The sequence below is a fragment of the Dama dama genome, chromosome 29 (genome assembly GCF_033118175.1).
Source record: "Dama dama isolate Ldn47 chromosome 29, ASM3311817v1, whole genome shotgun sequence".
In the NCBI taxonomy this organism is placed as follows: Eukaryota; Metazoa; Chordata; class Mammalia; order Artiodactyla; family Cervidae; genus Dama; species Dama dama.
In genome coordinates, this window is record NC_083709.1 from 23222442 (window position 1) to 23240632 (window position 18191).

Below are 18191 nucleotides of genomic sequence, written 5' to 3' on the forward strand. Positions count from 1 at the left end.
CAACTCTCACATTCACACATGACTACTGGAAAAACCATAGCTTTGACTAAGTGGATCTTTGTTGGCAAAGTAATGTCTCTGCTTTTTAACATGCTGCCTAGGTTGGTCATAGCTTTTCTTCCCAAGGAGTAAGCGTCTTTTAATTTCATGGCTGCAGTCACCAAGTGCAATGGTTTTGGAGCCCCCAAAAATAAAGTCTCTCACCATTTCCATCGTTTCCCCATCTATTTGCCATGAAGTGATGAGACTGGATGCCATGATCTTTGTTTTCTTTTTTTTTTTTTTTATTTTTTTATTTTATTTTTTTTTAATTTTTTTATTATTATTATTATTTTTTTTTTTTTCCAGTGGGTTTTGTCATACATTGATATGAATCAGCCATGGATTTACATGTATTCCCCATCCCGATCCCCCCTCCCACCTCCCTCTCCACCCGATTCCTCTGGGTCTTCCCAGTGCACCAGGCCGGAGCACTTGTCTCGTGCATCCCTCCTGGGCTGGTGATCTGTTTCACCATAGATAGTATACATGCTGTTCTTTTGAAATATCCCACCCTCACATTCTCCCACAAAGTTCAAAAGTCTGTTCTGTATTTCTGTGTCTCTTTTTCTGTTCTGCATATAGGGTTATCGTTATCACCTTTCTAAATTCCATACACATGTGTCAGTATGCTGTAATGTTCTTTATCTTTCTGGCTTACTTCACTCTGTATAATGGGCTCCAGCTTCATCCATCTCATTAGGACTGGTTCAAATGAATTCTTTTTAATGGCTGAGTAATATTCCATGGTGTATATGTACCACAGCTTCCTTATCCATTCATCTGCTGATGGGCATCTAGGTTGCTTCCATGTCCTGGCTATTATAAACAGTGCTGCGATGAACATTGGGGTGCACGTGTCTCTTTCAGATCTGGTTTCCTCAGTGTGTATGCCCAGAAGTGGGATTGCTGGGTCATATGGCAGTTCTATGTCCAGTTTTTTAAGAAATCTCCACACTGTTCTCCATAGCGGCTGTACTAGTTTGCATTCCCACCAACAGTGTAAGAGGGTTCCCTTTTCTCCACACCCTCTCCAGCATTTATTGCTTGTAGACTTTTGGATAGCAGCCATCCTGGCTGGCGTGTAATGGTACCTCATTGTGGTTTTGATTTGCATTTCTCTAATAATGAGTGATGTTGAGCATCTTTTCATGTGTTTGTTAGCCATCTGTATGTCTTCTTTGGAGAAGTGTCTGTTTAGTTCTTTGGCCCATTTTTTGATTGGGTCATTTATTTTTCTGGAATTGAGCTGCAGGAGTTGCTTGTATATTTTTGAGATTAATCCTTTGTCTGTTTCTTCATTTGCTATTATTTTCTCCCAATCTGAGGGCTGTCTTTTCACCTTACTTATAGTTTCCTTTGCAGTGCAAAAGCTTTTAAGTTTCATTAGGTCCCATTTGTTTAGTTTTGCTTTTATTTCCAATATTCTGGGAGGTGGGTCATAGAGGATCTTGCTGTGAATTATGTCGGAGAGTGTTTTGCCTATGTTCTCCTCTTAAAAGCAGTGCTAAGGGGAAGGTTCATAGCATTACAGGCTTACATCAAGAAACAGGAAAAAAACCAATTAAATAACCTAACTCTACACCTAAAGCAATTAGAGAAGGAAGAAATGAAGAACCCCAGAGTTAGCAGAAGGAAAGAAATCTTAAAAATCAGGGCAGAAATAAATGCAAAAGAAACTAAAGAGACCATAGCAAAAATCAACAAAGCTAAAAGCTGGTTTTTTGAAAAAATAAACAAAATCGACAAACCATTAGCAAGACTCATTAAGAAACAAAGAGAGAAAAACCAAATTAACAAAATTAGAAATGAAAATGGAGAGATCACAACAGACAACACTGAAATACAAAGGATCATAAGAGACTACTACCAGCAGCTCTATGCCAATAAAATGGACAACTTGGATGAAATGGACAAATTCTTAGAAAAGTATAACTTTCCAAAACTGAACCAGGAAGAAATAGAAGATCTTAACAGACCCATCACAAGCAAGGAAATCGAAACTGTCATCAAAAATCTTCCAGCAAACAAAAGCCCAGGACCAGATGGCTTCACAGCTGAATTCTACCAAAAATTTAGAGAAGAGCTAACACCTATCTTACTCAAACTCTTCCAGAAAATTGCAGAAGAAGGTAAGCTTCCAAACTCATTCTATGAGGCCACCATCACCCTAATTCCAAAACCAGACAAAGATGCCACAAAAAAAGAAAACTACAGGCCAATATCACTGATGAACATAGATGCAAAAATCCTTAACAAAATTCTAGCAAACAGAATCCAACAACATATTAAAAAAATCATACACCATGACCAAGTGGGCTTTATCCCAGGAATGCAAGGATTCTTTAATATCCGCAAATCAATCAATGTAATACACCACATTAACAAATTGAAAGATAAAAACCATATGATTATCTCAATAGATGCAGAGAAAGCCTTTGACAAAATTCAACACTCATTTATGATTAAAACTCTCCAAAAAGCAGGAATAGAAGGAACATACCTCAACATAATAAAAGCTATATATGACAAACCCACAGCAAGCATAACCCTCAATGGTGAAAAATTGAAGGCATTTCCCCTGAAATCAGGAACAAGACAAGGGTGCCCACTCTCACCACTACTATTCAACATAGTGTTGGAAGTGCTGGCCACAGCAATCAGAGCAGAAAAAGAAGTAAAAGGAATCCAGATAGGAAAAGAAGAAGTAAAACTCTCACTGTTTGCAGATGACATGATCCTCTACATAGAAAACCCTAAAGATTCTACCAGAAAATTACTAGAGCTAATCAATGAATATAGTAAAGTTGCAGGATATAAAATTAACACACAGAAATCCCTTGCATTCCTATATACTAACAATGATCTTTGTTTTCTGAATGTTGAGTTTTAAGCCAAAACTCCTTAAGCTCCTACTGCATTGCTAAGTACACTTGGCAGGAGAAAAAAAGTAGGGAATTTAATCACACTGAAATCACTGCCAGGTGGTAGCTCAAAAAGTTCAAAGAGATATTGTGTGTGTGTGTGTGTGTGTGTGTGTGTGTGTGTGATGGGAAGTGATATTCTTTGCACATTGAGGATTATCAGAAAAGCTGTTTTTGTTTATTCATTGGTGGAGTAAGGGGACGCAAAGGAATCTATGAACTCTCAGGAGAACCAGTCTAGTTTAAAAGAGAATGAGGCAGAAAGAGGGAGTGAAGCTTTGAATGAAATTACAATTCTCCACTGTCCAGGTAAAGAGTACAATGAACAGACTATTCTCAGATGGGAAGAAGTGGATCTGTAGTATTATTAGTCATAAAGCAAGAAACCATTGATCTAGAAACGCTTAACACTATTTATTCTATATAAAACTATTGCCTATTCATATACGTTCTAAAACTTGTCTCCAGTATAACACATTTTATTGCACAAAAAAGTTCTGTATTGCCATAAATTTACTACTGACAAGGGATGTAGGCAATTAGATGCCTTCATTTCTGAAGATAGAAATTCCCCACCCACTGCCCAAATTCTAGGTCTTCAAGCAGAGGAAGAGCTAGCAGAGACTTCGTATTTTCACGTGTCTGTTTTGTTTTGTTTTGTATTTGTCGTTTTAAGTCACTTAGAAAAGAAGATGGAGGAGATTGCCGAGGGAGGCAAGAAATCATTCATCCTGACCCTAGCTGCTGTATCTCAGAACAGTAGAGGGCAATGCGGTGTGCCTGACATATGTTTACGCTGAGGTGTCCTGGAGATTTAAGCTACTCTTTTGCCTTTGCAGTTTTAATGCAATGCCTTGTCCATTTACTCAGTACTGAAAGACACCAGTAGAAAAAAATAGTTTTAATTAAAGTAACAAAAGAATTATTAAGACAGCATTTATGCATTCATTGTGTCGATTCAAAGCATACTATTTTTTAAATTTTAGTGCAAACAAGAGGCATTTTAATGAATAAATTTACATTTAAAATTCATATAAAACATGTAACTGGCAATACCTGCCTAAAGTAACACCCTGTCTGTGGAGGTAAAACTTCCAGCAAAACAACTATTTTGCAGGAAAAAGAAAACAATGGTCAAGGCAGGAAAGCATTCCGAGTGTATTGTATAGAAATGTAGTGAGCATTTAAGGCAGCAGCAGTTTAAAAGGTCGAAGATTGGGCTTTGTTCTTAAGGGTGTAGCAAAATCAGGCTGACCAGATGGAACCCCATCTGCAGGGTGTCTGTATATCTGTGGAGTGATGTTCTGTAACGTGCTGATGCATCAAAACTATAAATAGAAAGCTCTGTAAATTAGTTCCCCTTTTACCCATTTTTAGCAAGTTGAAAGTCTTAAACATCTCAGCTCTATGGGAAAAGGAAAAGGGTGTTTATTCACCTTAAGGTCTGGGGTCTTCTCTAAGAGTAGTATCAAAATGTTTACCATGATCCCTATCATAGCTTTGTCTGTGAAGTTAAGATGATAAAAGAAGGAAGAGAGAGGGGAGAGAAAAAGTCAGATACTTCAAAATAATTAGGGTCAAAAAACTCAAAGTGTCTTCTACATGGAGAAAATATCAATTGCAAAACTCTAGTTTATTTATATGGTAGAATGATACTATTGGCTTTAAATATTTTCTGCCAATTTATGTTATTTTTATTAAGTGGATTGAAAAACCTATTTTCTGTCAATGCATGAGGAATTTATCTTTGTATAGAACTCTTAAAATTCAATATTCGAAGATAATTTTTTTTTAAAAAGATAGCTCCAGTTGCATACAGAGGTAATCTTTGACAATATTATTTTTTTCTAGGGAATCAAACAAAAAATGACTAAGACATTATAGGAAAATTTACAGTGCAAAGAGATTTCTTTCATATCCTATGGTTGCTAATATTACTTACGTATATCTGCATGCAGGCTGCATGACCTTGAACAATTTACTTAAGCTCTCTTTGTCTCAGATTCCTCAAATGCAAAAAGAAATTCTGATTATACTTACAATAATCTCATAAGGCTTTCATGAGAATTAAATGTCCACATGTGTAAATTACTTAGAATGGAGATTGCCATAGAATAAGTGTTCAATGAATATTAGGTATTACAATATAAACAGTTCTCATTGTAGACCAGACATTAACCAAAATTCTCCACAGGTGCTCCCAGGATGGCATTAGATAGACATTTGTTACCCCTCCAATCTAAAAACTGTTACTGTATTTAAATATTTTTGTGTAAATATAAGTTCTTATTATAAGACAAATATACCATGGGCACCTGAAATTAAGAATTTACAGGGCTGTTTTGACAGTAGTCTGAGCATCTACTATTTAGATCCCTGCTGTGTTCTTGGCTTTCCTTATTCCTTTGGTTAAGGAAATAAGAACCATTCCATGGTTTTTCCTGAGTTTTTGGCCTTTTTAAAAAATATTATCTTTTCAAAAAATCAATATTTCTTCTCTTCCCTTAATGTCCTCCAGTCTCTCCTAAATTTATTAAGTTAGCCTACTCTTTTTCTTCGGTCTACACTTGATGCCTTTTCCCTTGCTCTTTTACAATAGATTCTTCCTGTGGTCAATACTTTCCACACAAAAGGCACAATTATTCCTATTTAAGGATGAGAAAAATGAGGCTCAGAGAGTGCAAGCATACTTGTAAGTTTGAAAGTGAGCCTATTTGACTTGAAATTTGTGCCTTGCCAACTCTGTCAATACATGACTACAAAGGACTCTATTATTCTAACCCTATTGAAAACAGAAAGGTTGAGGAATGGGGTTAACTTTATTGTCAGGCAAACCAATGTACTGGGATAGGCATGTTATGTCCCAAATATCTCATTTCTTAAAGCCTTGGCCTTCCTTGGTGGATCAGATGGTAAAGAATCCACGTGCAATGTGGGAGACCTGGATTCAATCCCTGGATTGGGAAGATCCCCTGGAGGAGGACATGGCAACCCACTCCAGTATTCTTGCCTGGAAAATCCCCATGAACAGAGGAGCCTGTGGACTACAGTCCATGGGTTCGCAAAGAGTCAAACACAACTGAATGACTAAGCGCAGCACACAGCACCCTTTCTTAGACAGTGGTATTGAAACTGAGGCTCATAAATGTAAAATTTTATCCTCTTTGCTTGTGTATAATGTGTGGGGAAACTCATTTAAATTGTTCAGAAGGTCAGCTTGAAAATCTGTTGGGAATGCTTATGTTCAAATAGTAGTTAATGTTTTAATAAAAATGTAGAAATATCTTAGGAAGCCAAGCCATAACTTTCAATTGGTTCCAAAGAAGTAGAGTATGGAAAAGGAGAGATATAATTTGTATTAATCATTACCCTTCAATAAAAAAGAAAACTGCATATCCTAATTTCTGTATTCTATAAAAGTTAGAATGATCCTAAAAATTAGGAAGCAAGAAGAAATTATGTATAATACAAATTGAACTATTTCATCCAGGAAATAGTCTCAAACACCTATGGATGGAAGGAATTATGATAAAATAGGAATTTCTATAAAGTTTATTTATTCCCAAACTGCACTGAATATGGAATTTTTTCATAGAGCTTTCCAAAACACAGGTACTTGGTTCAGTTCAGTTCAAAAGTTCAGTCGTGTCTGAATCTTTGCGACCCCATGGACTGCACCATGCCAGGCTTCCCTGTCCATCACCAACTCCCGGAGCTTACTCAAACTCATGTCCACCAAGTCAGTGATCCCATCCAACCAACTCATCCTCTGTCATCCCCTTCTCCTCCAGCCTTCAGTCTTTCCCAGCATCAGGGTCTTTTCCAATGAGCGACTTTGGAATGGGAGTCAGTTCTTCGCATCAGGTGGCCAAAGTATTGGAGTTTCAGCTTCAGCATGAGTCCTTCCAGTGAATATTCAGGACTGATTTCCTTGAGGATTGGGTGGTTGGATCTCCTTGCAGTCCAAGCGACTCTCAAGAGTCTTATCCAACACCACAGTTCAAAAGCATCAATTCTTCAGTGCTCGATTTTCTTTATAGTCCAACTCTCACATCCATACATGACTACTGGAAAAACCACAGCTTTGACTAGATGGATCCTTGCTGGCAAAGTAATATCTTTGCTTTTTAATATGCTGTCTAGGTTGATCATAGCTTTTCTTCCAAGGAGCAAGCATTGTTTAATTTCATGGTTGCAGTCACCATCTGCAGTGATTTTGGAGCCCCCCAAAATAAAGTCAGTCACTATTTCCATTGTTTCCCCACCTATGTGCCATGAAGTGATGGGACCAGATGCCATGATCTTAGTTTTGTGAATGTTGAGTTTTAAGCCAACTTTTTCACTTTCCTCTTTCACTTTCATCAAGAGGCTCTTTAGTTCTTGGACCACTCCACAAATTTACTGAATTAGAAGTCTTATTTACAAATAAAATTTGTGTACAAGCACACTTTTTTTAAAAAAATTATTTTTTAATTGAAGGACAATTGCTTTACAAAATTTTGTTGCTTTCTGCCAAATATCAGCATAAATCAACCATAGGTATACAAATGTGCCCTCCCTCTTGATCCTTCTTCCCATCTCCCTCCCCTCTAGGTTGTTACATGACTCAGGGATCTCAAACAGGGGCTCTGTGACAAGCAGACTTTTGAAAAACTGCTCTAGACTATGACTCACTAACATTTTCAAAAACGCAAAAAAAATATTTTGATGCATTTATTTCACAACAATTTGAAGAACAGGATTATAAAATAGATGTAAAACAATAAACATTTCTGTCATGATATGTTATTGTCATATTATGAAAAATATAGTGCATTTTTGAAGTAAATTTTGGAGAGGTTGGGATGAATGAAAACAAGTGAACCTCATAATTTACTGACTAGAATGTTTCAGAGAGTTCATTCAAACATTTTAATAAGTATTAAAGAATGAGCGCTCATATATTTCTGACTCAAAATAATGCTAAGATTTTTTTCTTTATTATATTATTTGATTGTATTTGGCAAAACATTGATTTGCTCTGATTTCAAATGTCATAGACTTTTAAACACTGTGCATTAACTTGGAAGTTTCAAGTTTGATTTCTATAAAATTAATTTACTGGACCCTGGCTTAAGTGACACGATCACACCACCTTTTGAAAATAGAAAAAAAAAATTGCATTTCTAAAAATCTGATTTGGATTCCCTTGATTCTATTGTTTTATTTACATTTTCTCTGGGGCTTGGCCTGAGCTCCATTCAGCTTTGCTAATGAATTACTAATTGTCCTTATCAAGTATATCATGAAAATAAAATCATGAAACAAAATCTCCCTTAGATAATAACTGGCTTCAATGGGTTTAGAAACAAACATTTATGTAATAAACACAATGCATTCACTGTCAATATTGACCAGAGCAAGTCAAAGGAAGTTGGTAAAACTTTGTCACAAGTTTTCATTTCTATGAAATCCTGTTTTTTTGTTTAGCGCAGTGTAACCTACGTATAGAAGGGTTCATAAAACAAACAGCAGAATTGTTTCACAAAACACTCATGTAGGTTGTGCTAGTGGTAAAGAACCTGCCTGCCAATGCAGGAGACACAAGAGATGTGGGTTCCATCCCTGGGTTGGGAAGATCCCCTGGAGAGAGCATGGCAACACACTCTAGTACTCTTGTCTAGAGAATCTTGTGGACAGAGGAGCTGGTGGGCTACCGTCCATGGGGTCAAAAAAAGTTGGACATGATTGAAATGACTTAGCATGCACACATGCATGCAATCACCACTTCAGACAATAAATGGAACATTTGTAGGCAACTTTATTTCTACAATTGCCCCAACCTAGTAATAGCATTTCTCTCTAAAGATTATCAGTACTCTGAAATCTATGGTAACCACTACCTTATTTTAATATATATTTTAACAACCTATAGATGTTTTATGAAACAATATGGATTACTTTTGACTTGTTGACCTAAGAATAAATAGGCTGCTAGATATTTTTCCAGCAAATATGTACTCTCGTGGGTAAGAAAGACTCCTCTGAGTAAATTCTTTTACTATGTCCTGAATCTTTGCACTAAAAGCAGAAACTCAGAGGGTTTTGATTTTGTGTAGGAGGCTTCAATTGCTGGAGTTGTGTTAGTCTTCCTTTGAGGTCACTCATCTAATGTGTGAGAGAGCTGGTTTGCCAGATTAACTAAATCTGGAATGAACATAATGTCCCATTCCATCTTGCTCCTTTTTACAAGAAAGGAAAAGTCCCAGTTCAGCCCATTAATAAACACAGAGGTAAGAGCTACCTTGGTGGAATCAATACCTGGAGATAAACCAGAATGTTATTTAAAATTGATCTGAAATCAATCGTAGTAATTGTGTATAGGTTCATCAGATTTTTGTGTGCAAACCTAAACCTAAATTTTGTTCCAACCAACAGACTTTGGAAAAGTCCTGGAAATTACTCAATGAATTACCTACAGATTGTGCAAGCTTCATCATGTAGTAAGATATCAGGTTGGTCTCCTGGTGTAATACTAGAGACCTTTCGGGATTTTCCCGATTTGTGATTTTCATCCAACGCTGAGCCCGAACTTCACCAACCAGCATATGAAATAGCTGATATAAGTCAAGAGAAGCCAGGTTGATAAGTTTGAATGACTTTATTAAATTCCTCTTCAAGTCTTTGAGGATATTCAACTACTTTTGGAAAATCTTTGACTATGGTTCACAGTTCAGCTTTAGTCCAGACAATATAAGAAATTAAGAGTTTAACCTATGGATCCTCAGAAGACTTAATTTTAAGGAAACAGGCTCTAGTAAGTTCAAAGGAAAAGGTACTGGGGACAGTTTCAGAGAATAGGGAAAATTTTGCTGTAGAATTAGTATGAGGTAACTGAGGGCATAGTGGAGGCATAGGCAGTGTGGAAGGGGAAGAGGAAAATGGTGTTGGAGGAGGAGTCTGGTCATGAGGATCTGAAGAAGAGAGACAGATGGCAACAGCGGCAGAGCCAGAGAATGAATAAAAAAGAGGAAGCTGAGGCTTTGGGAGCCATTTTATCTTTCTTTAATCATTTGTTTGCCTCAGTTAATCTTAAAATATTATTTTGTGTAGAGGCAATTTTAGACTTCTGATACTGTTGGGAAATCTCAAAATACCAATAAAAATAAGCATTCCACTCATTACTGGAAAATTTTGAGCTATTTCAGTCCAATTCAATTTTCAGGAAATTAAGTTTGGGGATTTTAAAAGCCCCCCATAATAGTCATTGATATTCAAAATTGCCTTTGGGCAGGTCATTTCATTTAAGTTAGAAATGCATATGAGGAAGAATTATTGTAGACTAAAGTCCCTGAAGGTAGGGTGCCCTAAAAGTATTTAAATAACTGGGATCCTATTTCTTAGAGGTTTATTACTATAGAGTAAAAGAACAGCTTAAACAGCTTACAACTCAAACAGCTCAGTTTAAACTGCTTGCAAGCTAATAACACCCAGTTATAAGGATGCAACTTGGTCTCAGAGGAACCAAGTCAAAGGCTTTTCAGCCACTTTCTGGAGAACAGCCCCTACTCCAAAGGGATGGGCCAATGACCGAGAACCTGGCATAGTTTCCATGAATCAGCCCCTGTCCCTGAAGGAATGGGCCAGCAGCTTCTCAGTCAGTTTCAGTTGAAATAGTGTAATCTTGAAATTAGATACAAGTCTCTAACAAGTTCTCACATATGGAAAAAACAAAACCTTAAAATAGTCCCTAAATAAAGCCTAGGGAGATTCAAATGCTAAAAGGACATACGCTCAGATCCAAGAAAGAGACATACCTTCAAACTTCAGGGTTAGCAAGAAAAATCAGTGAGCTCAGTGGGTTCAATTTGTAGATATTCTACCTATTTGTTCACCACACCTAGAGCCTTGGGTCTTCTCTGGTCCCCATGTGGGCCACCAAAATGTTGTCCTAAAACAGACTGTCAGATGTGTTTCCAGTAAAGATGGATTTCTTTGGAATCAGCAGAGAATTGCAATTTGGGTTCTGCAATCATGGTGAGCCATGTGCAAGTCCCACGTGGAAATGAAGGGAGAACTCTTTTATTGAGGGGAAAAGGAATTTGGAAGGGCTATGGTAAAGAAAGAGTCCATGGATTTTCATTGACTGAGTCCTTGCCTGTAAAGAAGGGTCTTTCCTCCTGTTATCATGCTCTGCTATGGCCATAGGGTGTGAGAGCTCCCTTTTCTGGCCCCTCAACTTTAATTAAGGTTTCTCTTTTCTACAGACTGTGTTTGTATTGCACATAAAAAAATTGCAATATGACATGTATTTTGTGATAAGCTTCTATCACTCAAAGTTGTGCTTTTAAGACTCAACCATGTTTTTGTATGTAATTGTAGTTCATTAATTTTCATTGCCTGTATTTCTTTTTGAATATAAAACATCTTATAATTTGTACTGCCAATAGGCAGTTGGGTTTATGGCTTATGCAGATTTTTACTTTATGAATAATGCTGCTAACAATACATGTCTTCTGGTGCATGCATGGATTAATTTCTCTAGGGAATACACTTAGGAGTATAATTGCAAGATCATGGTATATGCCTACTGCATGGGAATTAAGTTTTGATTCCAACAATCTGCAAGTTATTGTATACCTGTTTGTTAATGGCATGCGAGTTCCCAAAGCCTCCCATATTTCTGACCAACTGGCTAGAAGTCCAGAAAAGTTTGCACAATCTCAATCAAGTTTGAAAATACACTGATACAACTCAAAGAACTCAAGAAAGTTCTATATTACAGTTGTAGTTTTATAGTAATGGATACAAATCAGGATCAAATGAAGGGGTATACACGACAAGGAATAGGAGTTTCCCAAAAGTAGAGCTTCTCTGCCTTCTCACCATAGAATCAGATTGCCTTACCCTCTCAGCACACTGATGTGGTAACCAGGAAGGAAATTCCACTAAACCTCAGTGTTCAGAGATTTTATTTTGTCAGCTTTATTATATAGGCATCATTGATTAAGTCATTGGCCACATGACTGAAACTAAGGCCCCCTCCTCTTCTCCCCTTTCTGAAAGTTGAGTTGGCTCAAAGCCCCAACCCTCTGGCCATATGGTTAGTCTTTCTGGTCACAAGCCCATCTTAAATTGGCTGATTATCATAAACTCAGATATGGTCGAAGGGGTTCATGAATAATAAAGACATTACCACCAACTGGGAAAGGTCCAGGATTTTAGAAGCTACACCAGGAACTCAGAACAAAGACCAAAGTTATTTTTTTTTTTCATTATTTAACACTTGTACATAGATTCAAATTATTATTGAAAGTAATCGACCAAGCCACTCTCTCACAAGCTTTTTATGAGTCCTTATCCCTTCATAAACAAAACCTGTTATTGTTTTTTTTAATTGCTTCTTATTTTTATTTTCTTAAAATTCCACTGATTTATCATAAACTCAGATATGATCCAAGGGGTTCATGAATAATAAAGACATTCCCATCAAAAGTCCAGTGGTATCAGTTGTGGTTTTAATTAATTAATTAATTTTTTTTTTAATTCTTGCCTTATTGCAAATAGTTTTACTTCTATTCACACAGCAGGAAACTTTTTTTTTTTAATTGCATGTATCACACTATGGGTCATATTGATCTTGTAGTCAGCTAAAGGGTTTCTCAGGTGGCTCAGTGGGTAAAGAATCTGCCTGCAATGCAGAAGATGTGGGAGACACAGGTTTGATCCCTGGGTTGGGAAGATTCCCTGGAGGAGGGCATGACAACCCACTCCCATATTCTTGCCTGGAGAATCCCACTGACAGAGGAGCCTGGAAGTCTACAGTCCATAGAGTTGCAAAAATTTGGATACGGTTGATACAACTGAGTATTCACACACACACAGCTAAAACTCCTGTTTCTCATCAGAAATTATCCTCTCTATATTTGCGCAGGTGACATTTTACACCTAAATTCAGGACTTTACAATAATTACTCCAATTTTGTAGATGAAGAAGCAGATTCAGGGAAGCTGAGTCTTCACTGTCTTGTCTGTCTTGATCTCCAATCTTTTCTCTACCTCCACTTGTCTGCTCTTCAGGTTTGTGTTCATTTGTCCTCATTACTCAGAGTTTTACATTTTTTATGATGGTTGATTCCATTGTTTTCTTTTTGTTTTATTGAAGGATAGTTGATTCACGGTATTGTGTTAATTTTAGGTGTACAGCAGACTATATCATTTTATTCCATTTATTCCATTTATTCCAGACTTTATTCCATTATAGGTTAACTCAAGCTAGCGTGTATATTTCCCTGTGCTATACAGTAAATCCTTGTTGCTTACCTCTTTTATATGTAGTAGTTTATATCTGTTAATCACATATACCTCATTTGCCCCTTCTACTCCCCTCCCCTCTTGTCCTTGGTAACCACAAGTTTGTTTTCTATGTTTGTGAGTCTGTTTCTGTTTTGATTAAATGCATTTGTATTAGTATTTAGATTCCAACTATTAATGATATCATATAGTGTCTTTCTCTAGTGTCTGATTTACTCCAGAAAGCATAATATTCTCTAGGTCCATTTATGTTGCTCCAAACAGCAATATTTCATTCTTTTTTATGCCTGAGTAGCATTTCATTGTATATATATGTGTGTGTGCCTGTGTGTGTGTGTGTACATATATTCTTAAGCTAACTGATGGTCACTTGGGTAGTTTCTGTGTCTCAGCTATTGTAAATAGTGCTGCTATCTACATGGGGTACATGTTAAGGGTATTCGTATCTTTTAAAATTACCATTTTCATTTTTCCAGATATAAACCAAGGAGTGTGATTGCTAAATCATATGGTTGTTCTATTTTTAGTTTTAAAGGAACCTCAACAATGTTTTGTATAGTGGTTGAACCAATTTATATTCCACAACAGTTTACAAATGGTTGCCTATTCTCCACATCTTCTCCAATATTTTTTATTTGTAGGCTTTTTGATGACAGTCATACAGACAAGTGTGAGGTAACATTTTGTTGTGGTACTGATTTCTTTTTCACTAATAATTAACAACAGTGAACATCCAATCACGCGCCTTTTAGCCATCTGTATGTCTTTTTTGGAAAAATATCTGTTCAAACCTCTTGTCCCTATTTTATTGTATTCTCAGTTTTTATGGTATTGAGTTGTGTGAGCTATTTATCTATTTTGAATATTAATCTCTTGTCTCTTGCATTATTTGCAAATATTTCTTCTATCCTGTAGGTTGTCTTTTCATTTTGTAGATGGTTTCCTTGTGCCAAAGCTTTTAAGTTTAGTTAGGTCCCACTTGTTTATTTTTGCTTTATATTTTTGGCCTTGGGATACTGATCCAAGAAAATATTGCTGTGATTTATGTGAAAAAGTGTTTGCCTATATTTGTTTAACAGCTGAGGAAATATCCTAAAATTATTGTTGACTTAAAGTATTTATTTGAAATTTTGTACATGTCTTTCTAAAGCATCCGAATATTTCATTAGAGTGTGATAGGCAGTATGGCAGGCACCTCTATGCAGGAGAAAAGAACATCATTACAAATATACTGTTTCACTGTGCTTTCCTCTGAAAGAGCAGACTCTATACTTCCCGGTGTGTTGGCATTTTTTTTTTTAGTCCTGTGGGTATTATTTCCTCTAGAATATGTTCTTTTATTCTATCTCATAGTTGACAAAGTAGATCTTTGGAGGGGGTTCTTTCACAAACAAGACATTTCACAACGCATCTTTTTAAAAAATTTTACGATAATAAACTTGTGTTTATAATATACAGAGTGTTGGAACAGAAACCTAATGGAGCAAAATGTGAATGATAACAACAATCATAAGTTGTATTATGAACATTTGATCAATTTTAAGCTCTAACAACTTCACACTGTGATGTTAATTGTATCACTCTCTAAAAGCATATTGATATGTCTCTAATCAATGATGTGTTAATAAATACAATATCTTCTTGTATTAACCCATTTATCATTATTATAATGCCCATCTTTATCTTTTGTTATTGACTTGCTTTACAATCTATTTGATATGAGTATTGCTACCCCCTTGTTTGTCCTTTTCTTTTGCATGAATTTATTTTTTATATCCCCACTTTTAGTTTTGCTGTTTTTTGCCCTGAAGTGAGTCTCTTATAGGCAGCATATTGAAGGTTCTTGGTTTTTAATCTAATCAGCCATGTATGTCTTTTGATTAGAGGATTACTTTCATTGATATTTAGTTATTATTGATTGATATGTACTTATTACCTTCTTATTTCTTATTCTCAGGTTGTTTTGTACAAAGTTATTCTTTCTATATGTCTTCTTTTTCACCCGTCCCTGTTGTGATTTGGTGATTTTCTTTTGTAGTTCCCTTCATTTTGTATTTATTGCAGGTTTTTGATTTGTGTTTACATTGGAATTAATGTATGTTGACAAGAGATCAAATTGCCAACATCCGCTAGATCATAGAAAAAGGAACAGAGTTCCAGAAAAACATCTATTTCTGCTTTATTGACTATGCCAAAGCCTTTGACTCTGTGGATCACAGTAAACTGTGGAAAATTCTAAAAGAGACGGGAATACCAGACTACCTCACCTGCCTCTTGAGAAATCTGTATGCAGGTCAGGAAGCAACAGTTAGAACTGGACACGGAAGAATAGACTGTTTCCAAATTGGGAAAGGAGTACATCAGGGCTGTATATTGTCACCTTGCTTATTTAACTTCTATACAGAGCACATCATGCGAAATGCTGGACTGGATGAAGCACAGAGCTGGAATCAGGATTGCCGGGAGAAATATCAATAACCTCAGATATGCAGATGACACCACCCTTATGGCAGAAAGTGAGGATGAACTAAAGAGCCTCTTGATGAAAGTGAAAGAGGAGAGTGAAAAAGTTGGCTTAAAGCTCAACATTCGGAAAACGAAGATCATGGCATCTGGTCCCATCACTTCAGCAAATAGATGGGGAAACAGTGGAAACAGTAACCAATTTTATTTTTGGGGGCTCCAAAATCACTGCAGATGGTGATTGCAGCCATGAAATTAAAATATGCTCACTCCTTGGAAGGAAAGTTATAAACAATCTAGATAGCATATTAAAAAGCAGAGACATTACTTTGCCAACAAAGGTCAATCTGATCAAGACTATGGTTTTTCCAGTGGTCATATATGGATGTGAGAGTTGGACTTCGGCTGAGTGCCGAAGAATTGATGCTTTTGAACTGTGGTGTTGGAGAAGACTCTTGAGAGTCCCTTGGACTGCAAGGAGATCGAACCAGTCTTTCCTAAAGGAAATCAGTCCTGAATATTCATTGGAAGGACTGATGCTGATGCTGAAACTCCAATACTTTGGCGACCTGATGCAAAGAGCTGACTCATTTGAAAAGACCCTGATGCTGGGAAAGACTGAGGGCAGGAGGAGAAGGGGATGAGAGAGGATGAGATGGTTGGATGGCATCATGGACATGATGCCACGACTCAATGAACATGAGTTTGAGCAAGTTCTGGGAATTGGTGATGGACAGGGAGGCCTGTAGTCCATGGGGTTGCAAAGATTTGGACATAGCTGAGCAGCTGAACTGTACTGACCCATAATTATATGTATAACCTTAGTGTGTGTGTGTATATATATATATATATATATATATATATATATAGATAAATATTTCACTTCAGTTGCATTCTAAAAATCATTTTTTACTTTCCTCCTCCACATTTTGTGTTTTTGAAGTCATATTTTACATCTTCATGCTTATCTCTTACTGTTTATTGCAGTTATATTCACTTTTACAACTTTTTGTTATTGTTGTTTAATCTATGTACTGGCTGTGTACTATGTACCATGTACTGTATTTAAGTAAACTTTGATTCTTACTATATATTTGCATTTGCTATTGATATTTTCCCTTTCCTATAGATTCTTGCTTATTTTCCGTTTAGCAACAACCTTTCAACATTTCTTTAATAAGTTTAATATTGATAATTTCTTTTATTTTTTTCTTGTTGAGAGAATCTTTCTCCTTCTTTTCTAAATGATAGTCTTGCTGTGTAGAGTATTCTGGGTTGCAGGTTTTTCACTTTTAGGACTTTGACTATATTGTAACACTCTTCTGATTTCTGCAGAGAAATCAGCTGATAGTCTTAATGGGGGTTTCCTTGTATATGAGTCTGTTTTTCTCTTGCTGGCTTTATAAATGTCTTTAACTCTTGCCATTTTAATTATGATATGTCTTGGTGTTTGTTATTTTGTGTTCATCTTGTTTGGGACCCTCTGTGTTTCCTCTGTGTGGATATCTATTTCCTTCTTTACGTTTGGGAAATTTTCAGCCATGATGTCTTCAAATATGTTTTCCATCCTCTTCTCTCTCTTCCCCTTCTGGAACCCTCTATTATGTTTATTGACTTGTTTTATAGCAGGCTATACATATATTTTTTTGCTTTCTTTCCTTTTTTTTAAAAAAAGCTTTTCTGTCTATGGTTCTGTTTTGGTGATTTTCATTAATCTCTCTTCTAGATCACTTATGCACCCTTTTCTGTCATTTTATCAACTATTAATTGCATTTAGATTGTTTCTTATTTCAGAAATGGAATTATCAATTTTTGATTCAGTCATCTTCATAGTTTCTAGTTCCTTGTTAAAATGATCTCTGCTTATATTGCTAATCTTTCTTATTCAGTTAGCATTTTTATTATCTACTCTTAAAATTTAGAGTCTGGCAGACTATCTCTGTTTCATTAATTGTTTTTTCCACGGGTTTTCTCTTGGTATTTTGAGAGTATTTTCTCTACCTTTTCATTTTACTTTCTGTCTCTGTGAATTTAGGTGAAACAGTTATCTCTTATGATCTTGAAGGGCGTTTGTATGAGGGAACATCCCTACGTGGGCTGTGTGTGCCCACTGTCTTTGGCGTGGATGCCAGCCACATCCTTTCTCAGGGTGTGTTGGCCACTAACCCCTTGATAGGAAGTGTAGTTGGTGCTGGACCTGCTAAAGCCCGAACAAAACGTGAGACTCAACTTCCCGTCTTTTCCACGACTATTCCTGCCCTTCTGGGGGGCAGGGTCTCTTTCCCAGTTACTAGAGTGCAATCCTTGTGTGTTGGGCTTGAGCAGATTCTGTTACCTTTAAGTGTGGAAACTTCCTTCCACACTTTGTCCCAAATGAGGGGAGTGCTGAAGTAAGTGGGGATTGTGTGCCCACTGACGTCTGATGTGCTGCCTGGGAACATGTCTGTGGCTCCGCTCAGACATAGCCCAAAG